The following is an 11810-nucleotide window of genomic DNA, read 5'->3' on the forward strand; positions in this document are numbered from 1 at the left end:
TTTCCTTGATTTATTTAAATAGAGAATCCTAAAAATATTACCCCTACAAGGAGCACGTTTATATATATATACATGTTATTTTTATTTAAAAATTATGAACAAGTGGAGAATAAAAATGACCTGGGCTATTGTGCTTATCTAGTGATATAAATAATAGCCTTTTTATATCTGGAATCAAATCTCAATTAATCATTGCAACTTCCATACATTTCAAAGATAGTACTTGGATTAAATGAAGCAGAAGGCTGGAGCATCCTACGTGCCTCTGTGTTTGTATTCATATTGAATATTTATGCAGTATTCCAACCTGGCTATAATCTATAATTTCTGGCTATTATTTCAGTTGCAACTATAATTTTTAGATTAATGGTTATAATTTTGGTAAGGCATACATGAAAAGTTATATGTTCATGCTTGAAAGGAGGATCATTAAATATTCATTATTACCACTCAAATTAGTTGTCATGCTCTATATAACAGTTACCCGTTATCATCTCACTAGTTTAGACTCAGCAATAAGTGAACAGCAATATATAGCTCATAGCAGTAGAGGAGTTTTTTGTTTTTGTTGGGGAACAGAGATGATTTTAAAACCCATTTGACATATTTATGTTGACAAATTATTTAAAGGAATTACTGTGTTGTCAATAAACATGTTTGTATGTTAGAGTAGGATCGGAGCTGGATTTGCTTCTAGCTGTTTAATTACTCTGTGATTGTGTAAAACAGTGCTTCAAACAGTTGTGAGGGAAAAAAATTAAAAAGATAAAGATTGAGATATTTTAGTCTTTTGCAGACACCTAACCTTGCCGTGAAAAAACACTTTTCATTTTTGTAAGCCGGCATTGAAATCTTGCTTTTTCAGCAAAGCTAGATAAATTTGTTAGTTTTCCCCACCTGGTAACAAATCTATCCTTTAAAAAAAAAAAAAAAAGCAAAAAGTAAAACAAGAGATGGACTTTATAAATCTCTTGGATGAACATGTATAGAGATCTTGTCTCATCAATCCATTTTAGAAAGATATGGAGGAAAAATAAGTAAATAGAAATGTATTTTAGTGTAAAAACATTTTGCTTTTTTCTCCCATATACCTTGGTATGCCAGTTTAGTTATGTGAAGGCATTAGGACAGCCACATTTTTTTTTTGATCACATATATGAATCATTTTATATTCCTCAGTAATTTTAAATCAGCTGTTTCCTGTAGAAAATAACCATAAATTTGATTCTGATCTCATCTAACTTTAGAGCTTTCTGTCTTAAAGAGTCAAATTGTAGCTGATGAACACATCTTGCATTTTCCTATATTGCATCTGGACTCTTCATAATGATGGTTTATTTTATTTTATTTATTTATTTTTTTTTCTGCACAGAGGAGGGAAAAAATATATAGGTCCATGAATCAATCTAGATAATGGGGAAGGCTGAATGTAATAAATAATACAGTAACAACCCTAAACTAATGAGCTGTTGCTAAGGTACATTTCATAGGCTCATCCTCTATATAAAAAGTCACTAATAACCCCTTGGTGTAATCAGATGATAAAGCTTTGCCATAAGGCAACACCTGTGCAATTAGAACTGCAGATTCTTTTGCACGTTTCATTAATTTCAGGATTTTGTAAAGGCACAATGACTACACTAATAATCTAGTCTACTTGACTCCATGTCTACCGGAAACAAAGTGTCTAATTAGATAAAGGTAATTAATTAGAGATAAATGGAGCTAATCAGGCTCAGTTAACACTAATTCTCTGAATTAAGACATTTTGGGACACCTACTATCCCGCTGACTTTGATATTTTGCATTAAGAATAGGTTCTAGAGGAGTCAGAAAATACTGGCATTTGAGAATTGAGCAGTCTTTTGATGGCATATTTAGGCATCTGAAGCTAACGGAGAATTTCTTTCATATTGTGCTATTTCACCACCTTTCTATTGCAGCGTAAAGAATTCACTTTGTAGTTATTCCAATCTGTGCTAGTCTCTGTATAAATTTTAATAACCTTTGCCATCATTTTTATTATCTGTCTAGCCCACCAATGGAAGAAAATCACAAGTTGTTCTCTCTCTTAAATAAAGACTTAACTTGTTACATTAAGGAAATGTCAAGACTCATCAGCCTATATCCTAAAATTCTGATCCTTTAAAGAGAACAAACACCTAGAATTCTGATCCTTTAATTCTGATTCTTTAAAGAGAACAAACCTCTGCTTTGCAGTGTTGGACTGAAAATTCAGTGATGTGGGGAAAGAACATGTGCTTTGAAGTCAAAAGACCTGAATTCAAATTCCTATTCTATCTCCTACTAAGTGAGTGATCTTAAAATGTAATGTAACCTCCTTGAGTTCCCTTTATTGTAAAATAGAAATGAGACTCATTCACATAGTACTGATACTAACTTTACTAACTTTATAGTATAGTTAGTGTAACTAACTATACTAACTTGTCTGAATGTTGAATGAGGTTAACTATATTTCAATATTAGTTATTGTTACCTGTTAGGCTGGGATTGAACACAATCCAGCACCATATCTTGACTATGAGATTAAATGTAATGAAAATTAACATACTCTTCTCAACCTTAGAGTTCTGTGGACTGCATTTACATGTGTAGAAAGGAAGAGAGAAACAATTTTCTCTTAAGTAGTCCATGAGAAAAAGAGATCTCTAAAATTCTTCCCTGGAGAATGTGAATTTATCTAGTTTGGTTTTCTTTTCTTTTTTAAAAAAAAGTTTGCTAGAGGGTGTGTGCAGTTCCCAGAAAGAGAGAGGGAAAGTGAGAAAGCATCCTCCATGGGAGATGGTCACACTGCAATTGTTTCTTCTCTATTTCTTCCTCCTTTTAAGATTTTGGGCTCACATGCACAAGTGCTTAGCATGTTTTTCAAACCAATGGGTCTGGGACTTGAACCATGCTGTCGGCTATGTGGGATTCAGCTGCCTCAACCAGCACACTGCTGGCTGGCTTTGGCTTGGTTTTCTATACTGAAATAATGATCTCTCTTGGCAGGTTGTTCCCAGTTCACAAGAAATGGACAGATTGCTCTAGAACTGAACTGTGGAATATAGCCTAATGTGAAGTGGGCATTCGAATTATCTATGGTATCTCTGGGATATACACTTGCCTTTTTCTGGTCTCTATGTTAACTAGACCCCTGCTAGATTACTCCAATCATCTCTTCACTATTATCCCCACTATTTTTCTTTTAATTTAGTCTCTCCACATTACTCTTCTTCATAGAACACTTTCCTCATTCTCTGTCTTGCCAAGATTATAAGAAGATTCCTTGTTACACTAAATCTCTATGACGCAGCCCTATCTGGTTCCTTATTATGTATCCAGCCTAATCTCATACTGCTCTTTCTGTCAATGGAGCCTTTATTCCAGGCTAGCCAGCCTTACTATTCTTCATCATAGTCATCTCCTCTTTGATATTCTTGCTCAAGTTTGAAAACTTCTCTCTTTTCCTTTCAAGACCTATTTCAAATCTTGCCTTTTCCTAGAGGCCCCTCTGACGACTCTGGTCTACAAGAGCATTCTTATCTCTGAAGCCCTCAGCAGCCCTCAGTGACACCACACCTATTGGCCTTTGGCTCTAGCAGCATTGGGTGGTAATCCTGCTCTGTCTTTCTAGCACTGATGAGACTTCTGAGATCAGGACCCATACCCTGTTCTTGTGTGCTTTGCCTTGCTCACCATCCTTTTCCCCTAAACCCCAAACTTTACCAACTTTACCTGAGGCTCTCCAGGGAACAGAACAAAGCAGCAAGTGTGAAATTTATCTGGGAGGTGGCCTGCCTGGTCTTTGGGCAGTTGGATCTACATGAGTTTTGTCATAGCCCTGGGACTTTGGGAGCTGAATTGAGACCTAGGCTGAGCCTTCATGTTTGGAGACAAGATTACCTTGATGAGGCTTTGTGTCTGACCTGTGTGGTCTGAGCCTTTTATAACATGTGACGCAGGATGCCGGGAAGTGACCATTAGTATTTCATGACAATCACAACATCTAGTAAGCAGTGATACCACTTTCCCAGCAGATGTTTCAGAAGAGGTTGGGCAAGCATGAGCTGATTACGTTTATTAGAGACTACGGTGGTTAATTTTACACGTCAGCTTGACTGGGTCAGTGAGTGCTCAGATTAAACTTTTTGGGTATGTCGGTGAGCATGTTTCCAGGTGAGCATTTGATCTGTGGACTGAGTGAAGCAGATTACTCTCTCTAATGTAGGATGGCACCATCCAATCCATTAGAAGCCTAAATAGAACAACAAGTCCAAGAGAAAGAGATGATTTACTCTCTCCAGGCTGTTTGAGCTGGGATGTCAGTCTTCTGTTGTTGACTGAGACTTGGACCATCAGCTCTCTGGTTCTATGAATTATGGCTTTCTTGAGTCTTCAGTTTGCAGGCAGCAAATTGTGGACCTTCTTGGTCTCCATAGCCAAGTGAGCCAAATCCTTATAATAAATCATATATATATATTTATATACATTTTGTTCTCTTTCTTTAATAGAGAGACCTTTAATGGCATTTCTCTATGTGTGCTTGGTAAAGAAAGTTTTCCATGGGGAGTCTGTACCAGAAATATTGAAACTCAAGTGTGTTAGATCTCCAGGTTGACTAAATGGAGTCATTACAAAAATACCCACAGTTTCTTTCTGCCTTGCATCCGTGCCCTTTGGTAGTCGCCCTCCCAACTGAGTTTGACCATGTGATTTGCTTTGGCCAATGAGACAATAACAAACATGTCACAGGCAGACCTGAAAAATGCATAGAGGCCAGCCCATGGAGCAATGGTAATGCAACACTACATGCTGGATCTGTATGGTAAGGTTCTGAGTTTGCATCCTAGGCTTCCCCATGCGTCATGCTGGATACGCACTTGTGTGCCTGTGATTTCAACTGACTGAGGCAAGGGATGAGTCATGGTGTGAAGACCTATTGATTGTGGTGCCTCCCCACCACCCCCATTTGGAAGAAATAAACTTTTATTTAAAGTGGAATTAAAAAAAATGTTTTAGGCATCAGGACTTGCTGTCTGGCTATCCTTGAAACCCCAAGCCATGCTGGGAATGAACCCAGGATAACCTGCTAGATTATGGCAGAAATGTGGTCCACCATCTCCCTTTCCCCAGCCAACCCCAGAAGTAGAGCCAACTAATTGACTACCAGCCGATCACAAAAGCACCAGTGAGCTGGGTGAGACCAGTGGAAAAATGACATGTAGATTGAACTAAATATTTTTTAAATTAAACCTTGAGTTTTCAGGTCATGTGATACAAATAAGAGATAACTGATACACTGGTATAGACTATTTCACTGCTTAGACTCAGTAGAAATCCAGAGAACACAAAATATTTGGTCTCTGGGGGACCAGCTAATGGTATAGTGGTTAAGGCAGCTTGATCCCACACAGCTGACTACTTGGTTGGGGTCCTGGATCTGGTGGGGTGGAAAACACACCAGGTACATGGGCATGTGTGTCCACAGTCTTGAAAGGAGAAATGGAGAAGGGACTGTGGCATGTTCATCCCTCTGGGGTGGTTCTCTCTCTCTCTCTCATTTTGCATCTGTCTCCACAAATGCATGCACCTTCTAGCACATTAAAAATATTTTTTTGCTCTTCAATCTTGCAAAGCTTTTTATTTTTAATAAGATTTCTTTAATTTAACTTACAATAATAATAATTATCATTATTTTATATAGGGCACATGCACTCATCAGAGAGAAAGTGAGAAAGCAAACTGCCAGGTCCAGGACTTGAACTGTGGTTGGTCATGTGGGAGTCCAGCACCTTAACCACCATGACACCTGCTGGCCCCTCTTTCAGGCTTTTAATCACAAGAATGATAGTAACTTCAAGAGAAATGGAAAAACAGTTCAAATCCAGTAGTCTAGTGGTTAAGAGAGCCAGATCCCACATGACCAAGAGTGGTTCAAGTCCTGGATCCAGCTTGTAAAACATGTGGGTACATGTTCATGCATATCCAGGATCTCAACAGAATGGAGAAATTAAGGAGAAGGGATGGAGGAGTGACCACACTCCATCGAGGGGTACTTTCTCTTTCTCTCTCTCTCTGTCTGTCTCTCTCTGGTGAATGCATGTAACCCCCGGCAATTAAAAAAGAGAGAAAATTGGAAAAACAAATGCGCCTTTTTTATCTTGGGAAATAAGAAAATGGGTCCATTATTTTGTCCTTCTGGTATGGATCAAAGTTTGCATCAGGACTTTAAAAGAGATGTTAGGCTGGATTTAAAAATCTGTATGGGACCATCCAGTGGTGTGGTGGTTGGGGTGACTGGATCCCATATGGCCTACTGCGTGGTTCGCATCCCAAACCCAGCAGCTTGAAAAACAGGCCATGAGCGTGTGCCTGCAAGTTACAAATGTCTTAAAAATCCATGCTGTATTTGCCTACCAGAGATCACTAGAACTGAAGTTGAATCTGGCCAGAAGAAAGTCATCAAGAACCTTTAAAAAGGCAGGTTCAAAAGAGCTGGGTGTGGAGAGATGGCAGCTGGGTAGAAGCAAAGCTCTATGGGAATAATGACAGGGGATATAGAAGTTAAAGAACAGACCACCATTGACTAGAAGAATAATGTGATAGGAACTTGAGGAGGGGGTGCTGGTTTCAAAGGGGGAGTCAAGGTGGCTGAAGCAAGTTTGTAGATGGAGTCAGTGGAAAGGGAGAAGTGGAACATGAAAGCAAGAGAGGAGATAAAAGGCAAATAGAAGAATATTAAGTAAAATAAAAAAAGAGAAAAAGGGGTGGGTAGGACGGGGCCTAGCAAGGAAGTACTTGACAGACATAAGAATGTGAAGTTCCACGATGGAAATGAGGTCTATGGTAATATTCTTGATTTGATGGTAACATAACCCATTGTGCTATATTGTGCACTATGGAGACACACGACAATTAAATTAAAAAAAAAGAAAAATGCTTTTTTAAAAAACATTTTTGCCAGAGGGCACATGTGCTTGCCATGCACTCACCACATGCTCACCAGTGACAGAAAGAGAAGGAAAGTAGCAGGTGGCATGGTGGATAGGGCACTGGACACTCTCACATGGCTAACCATGGTTCGAGTCCTGGACCTGGTGGCTTGCTTTCTCACTTCCCCTCTTTCTCTCTCTCTCTCTCTGTGTGTCTCTCTCTGTCAAATTAAAAATAAATGAATGAATAAATAAATATTTAAAAGAGTATTATTAAAAAAGAAATAATTTCCCAGGGGGAATGGCCACACTGTAATCCCTTTTTCTCTGTTCTCCTCTCAAAATTTTTACATCTGAGAGAAGTAACTCACTAAACCTTGGAGTTTACTAGACTTCGGGGCTTGCTAGATTTTGGTCATGTATATATTACATGCCCAGCATCTTTTCAAGCTGTCAGGTTTGGGACTCAGATTAGGCCATGTGGGATCCAGTGTCTTAACCACCATTCTCCTGCTGTCTCCTAAAAACCAATTTTTTAAAAAGTCCTAAGTAAGGGCTTAGTCTTGGGGAAAGGCTGAGAGACTGAGGGGGAGGAAGGAAGGAGGGAACTGTTAGAGATTTGAGATTGAGAAGAGGACAGGTGAATCTTCAAGTTCTGACACCATTTTTCTCTCCAAAAAGAAAAGTTGGCCTTCTCTGTAAATACTTGGCATGGATCTGCCCCTATACTGAGACAATTGAAAGATTTCTGAAACTGCCGTCATAAAGCATATTATCCTTCCTGGGCAGAAATATTTAGTTCTGTGATGGGAAAAAAAAAAATCTGGGGATGAAGACCCTGCATGACTACTTATGCTGGGCCAGAGAGAGGAGGTCTGGGACCTAGGAGAGTCACCCAGAGGGTAAAGGGCACCAGCATCAAACTAGCTCCTCACTGCTTTTCCTGGAATCCAGACTTGTTCTGGGAGGTGCAGCAGATGCACTTATGTGAAGGAGATCCTAGTTAAAAAGGACCTTCCTACCCAATTACTGGAAATTTACCATTAGGACTTCCTTCTAGTGACTCAACACTTCTGATTATTACTTCAAGACGAATGTGTCTGAGAGAAATAGCTCACTAAACCTTGGGGTTTACTAGACTTTTTCTGAGAACAACTTTTCTTATATGTTGATGACGAGGCCTGATGGGGAAGAACATGCCTCTGGATGCAAACAGAATATAGAAAGGACAAAAATCACCCAAACCTCTATACTCCTCACATCTTGCTGCTCATGAAAGAAGTTCTGTAGGTGTTCCTAAATCTCTCTCATCTCAGTCCCCAACACTCCTGATTCACTCAAATATTCCTTCCAAGTGCTTGGTTCATCAGCAGTGCTCAAAAATATATGGATGGGGGGGGCGGTGCTGGCAGGTGGCATGGTGGTTAAAGGTGCTGGATTCCCACATGGTTTGAGTCCTGGACCTGGCGGCTTGCTTTCTTTCCCCTTCTCTCTTTCTCTGGTCAAATTAAAGAAATAATAACAAATGGAATTAAATAAATAATTATTTTTTAAAAATACATGGATGGGGCCAGCTAGTGGCATGGTGCTTGAGGTAGCTGGATTCCACATGGCCAACTGAACAATTTGGGTCCTGGACCTGTGGCTTAAAACACGCACCAGGAAGCTGGTCAGCAGGTGGCGTGATGATTGAGGTACTGGACTACCACATAGCAGACTGCGGTTCTATTCTACCCCAGGCACGTATACGCGCGTGCCCAAAATCTCAGGAGGAGAATGGAGAAGGGTTCGTGGAGTGGCCATCACTCCTGGTTGATGATGTCTCACTTTCCTTCTCACTGTCTCTCACCGTCTCTCTGTCTGTCTCCAGTGAACGTATGTGCCTATGGCATATATATATATATATATCCTAAAGGGAAAAAGAAAGAGAGAAACACACTAGGCACATGTAGGTACATGCCCCAAATGCCAAGAGAATGGAGGAGAAGGGACTGTATAGTGGCCATTGCCCATTGGCGGTTACTTTCTCATTTTTCTTTTTTCTCACTGTCAGTCTCTGGTGAGCGCACATACCCCATAGCAAAAAACAAACACAAATGTGGGTGAATGAATGAATAGCTTCCTGTGGTCTTTGCCTCCTCATTTGAACCCCTGCAACCTCTTTGCTTGCTGGCATCCTAGTTATATTCTAAGCCCAGGTTTGACCTATTTAAAGTCCTTCACAACTCTGTTGTTGACAAGATCAAGCCCAAACAACTTAGCTTGAAATACAAAACCCTTCATTATCTAACTCTTGAAGCCTCTCCCCTCCCTACTCTGGCACCCTAGACATGTAGGTATGTACTGAAACCTCCACCCCCAGATTCATTCCAGCCATACTGAACTACGTTGAGGTCCATGAACACCGGTGATGTTTCAGACTGTACCTAGCCTGAGTTGTTTCTTCCTACATACTCCCTTCCTTATCCTGTGTCTGGTAAAACACTGCGTGTCCTTTTTTTTTTTTTTTTTTGGAGAGGTTTTTCGCTACAGGGCGCGTGTGCTCACCAGACAGACAGAGACAGACATAGAGACAGAAAGTTAGAAATCACCCCCCAGGGGGGATGGTCACGCCGCAATCCCTTCTCCTCCATTCTCCTCTCGGGATCTTGGGCATGCACGCACATGCGCCCGGCGTGAGTTTTAAGCCACCGAGTCCGGGACGCGAACGGCGGGCGACTATGTGGGAGTCCAGCGACATAGCCATTACGCTAACTGCTGGTCCCGACTGCGTGTCCTTTCAAAGTCAGTTTAAATGACCCATCTTCAATGGAGCCTTCCATGAGCTGAATCAAGGTGCCAATCTCTCCTACATACCATCCCTGCTTCTAGCTGCTATAGCCCCTGGCGCAAATGAACAGCATTTTTCTGTAGACATGACAAGAGGATCATGTCCCTGGAAAGCAGACCCTTTACGTCTCATAGCTTCATACCAGGCATTTATTCCTCTCTTAATAAATGTTTAATTAAGAATTTAGGTGGAGACAGCCTGTGTTTTTTCTTATAGCTTTATAACAGCCATTTATCATTCACTTCATAAATAGCTTTTTTTTTTTTTCAAATTTGTCAGAGGCGCATATGCTTACCAGAGAAAGAGAGAGAAAGAAAGTGAGAAAGCACCTCCCAAGGAGGGTGGCCACACCATCATCTCTTTTCCATTCTCCTCTCAGGATTTGGGGCACACCTGTGCACCTGGTGTATTTTCCAAGCCATGAGTCTGGACTTGAACTGTTTAGTTGGCCATGTGGATCCAGCCACATTAACTACCACCACCAGCTGGCCCCTCTTTTTTTTTTTTTTTTACATGTGAAAACAAACTGAAAAGGTCCTTCCCAACATAAGCAAATCTAACAGAAACCCAATAATTATTCAAATGAGTTGTCAGAATCAACTTCTCAAAATGAGTTTGTTCAAGTTTAGCTGAAACAAGTCTTTTGTGAGAAGGAGATCTGATTCAAGAATTTTTTTGAATTATTTATTTAATTTTATTTTTCATCATTATTATTTTCTGATTCAATACAGGCACTTACCAAAGAGAGGGAAAATGAGAGAGCAAGCTGCCAGGTCCGGGACACGAACTAAGGTAGCCCAGTGCCTTAACTATCATGCCACCCACTGACCCAGATTTAAGAACTTTTTGTTTAAATAATTATTTTTTATTTAACTTTTATTTATTTGTTTACTTAACTTTATTTATTTATTTGTCCAAAGATGGACAGAGAGAGAGAGAGAAAGAGAAAGTGAGAAAGCAAGCTGCCAGATCAGGACTCAAACCATGGTTGGTCATGTGAGAGTCCAGTGCCCTTAACCACCACACCACCTGCCAGCCCTCAAGAAATTTTAAAACTCAACTCACAGTATGAATTTGAGAAATGCTAGATTAAAAAAAAAATTAAACTAATCCACAAATTCTCAAATATAGCTTTCCCAAATCCATTTGAGCAAAGTTAATATTTTTTCTTTCTTCAAGAAAAAAAGAATTATTTAATTTTATTTATTATTATTATCTTTTAAGATTTACTATAAAGCATGCACACTCACCAGAGTCATCAGACAGACAGACAGACAGACAGACAGAGAGAAAGTAATTAAGGAAGCAAGGGATTTGAGGGACAGGTTGTGTGGTTAAGGATACTGGACTTCCATATTCCATTCGAGTCCTGGACCTGGTGGCTTGCTTTCTCACTTTCCTTTCTCTCCCTCCCTCTCTCTTTCTGATCAAATTAAAATAAATAAGTAAATAAAGTTAAATAAAATAATTCTTATAAAGAAAGAAAGAATGGGACTTGAACTGCAGTCGGCCATGTGGGAGTCCAGTGCCTTAACCGCCACACCACCTCCTGGCCTCTCTTAATAAATATTTGACTGTGAATTTAGGTGAGAACTACTTAGACCAAAATTTTCCTCCTTTTCTCTTGTCCCTGGATATAGCATTATCTGTTACCTTCTTTGTAAATATGAAACTTAATTTTTTTTTTAATTTCGTCTTTCTTCCATGATCAAGAGAGAAGAGAGAAACAACACCTCCAGCAGGATCTTGATGCCATGATCTATGCCACAACCTGCAGCTAGCCCCAGATCACGGGTAAGCATGTGCATGGCATGCTCAGGAAGGTCTCTAGATTTGAAATGAAAACCTTCTCATGTGGATTGCCTTGCAGAGCATTAAGTTTTAGTAATACACCACCATCAGGTCCCCCACTCTAAGTCTTTTTTAGATTGCTTAGCTCAGCATCTGGCCCCCACGCCCTACAAAAGGCCATCCTCTTCTGTTCTATGCCCCATGTCCAGAGCCTGGAGGATATAGCAGCCATGTGTACTCTCCCTTCCACAGGG

The sequence above is a fragment of the Tupaia chinensis genome, unplaced genomic scaffold (assembly GCF_000334495.1).
Source record: "Tupaia chinensis unplaced genomic scaffold, TupChi_1.0 Scaffold000023_1, whole genome shotgun sequence".
NCBI lineage: Eukaryota > Metazoa > Chordata > Mammalia > Scandentia > Tupaiidae > Tupaia > Tupaia belangeri.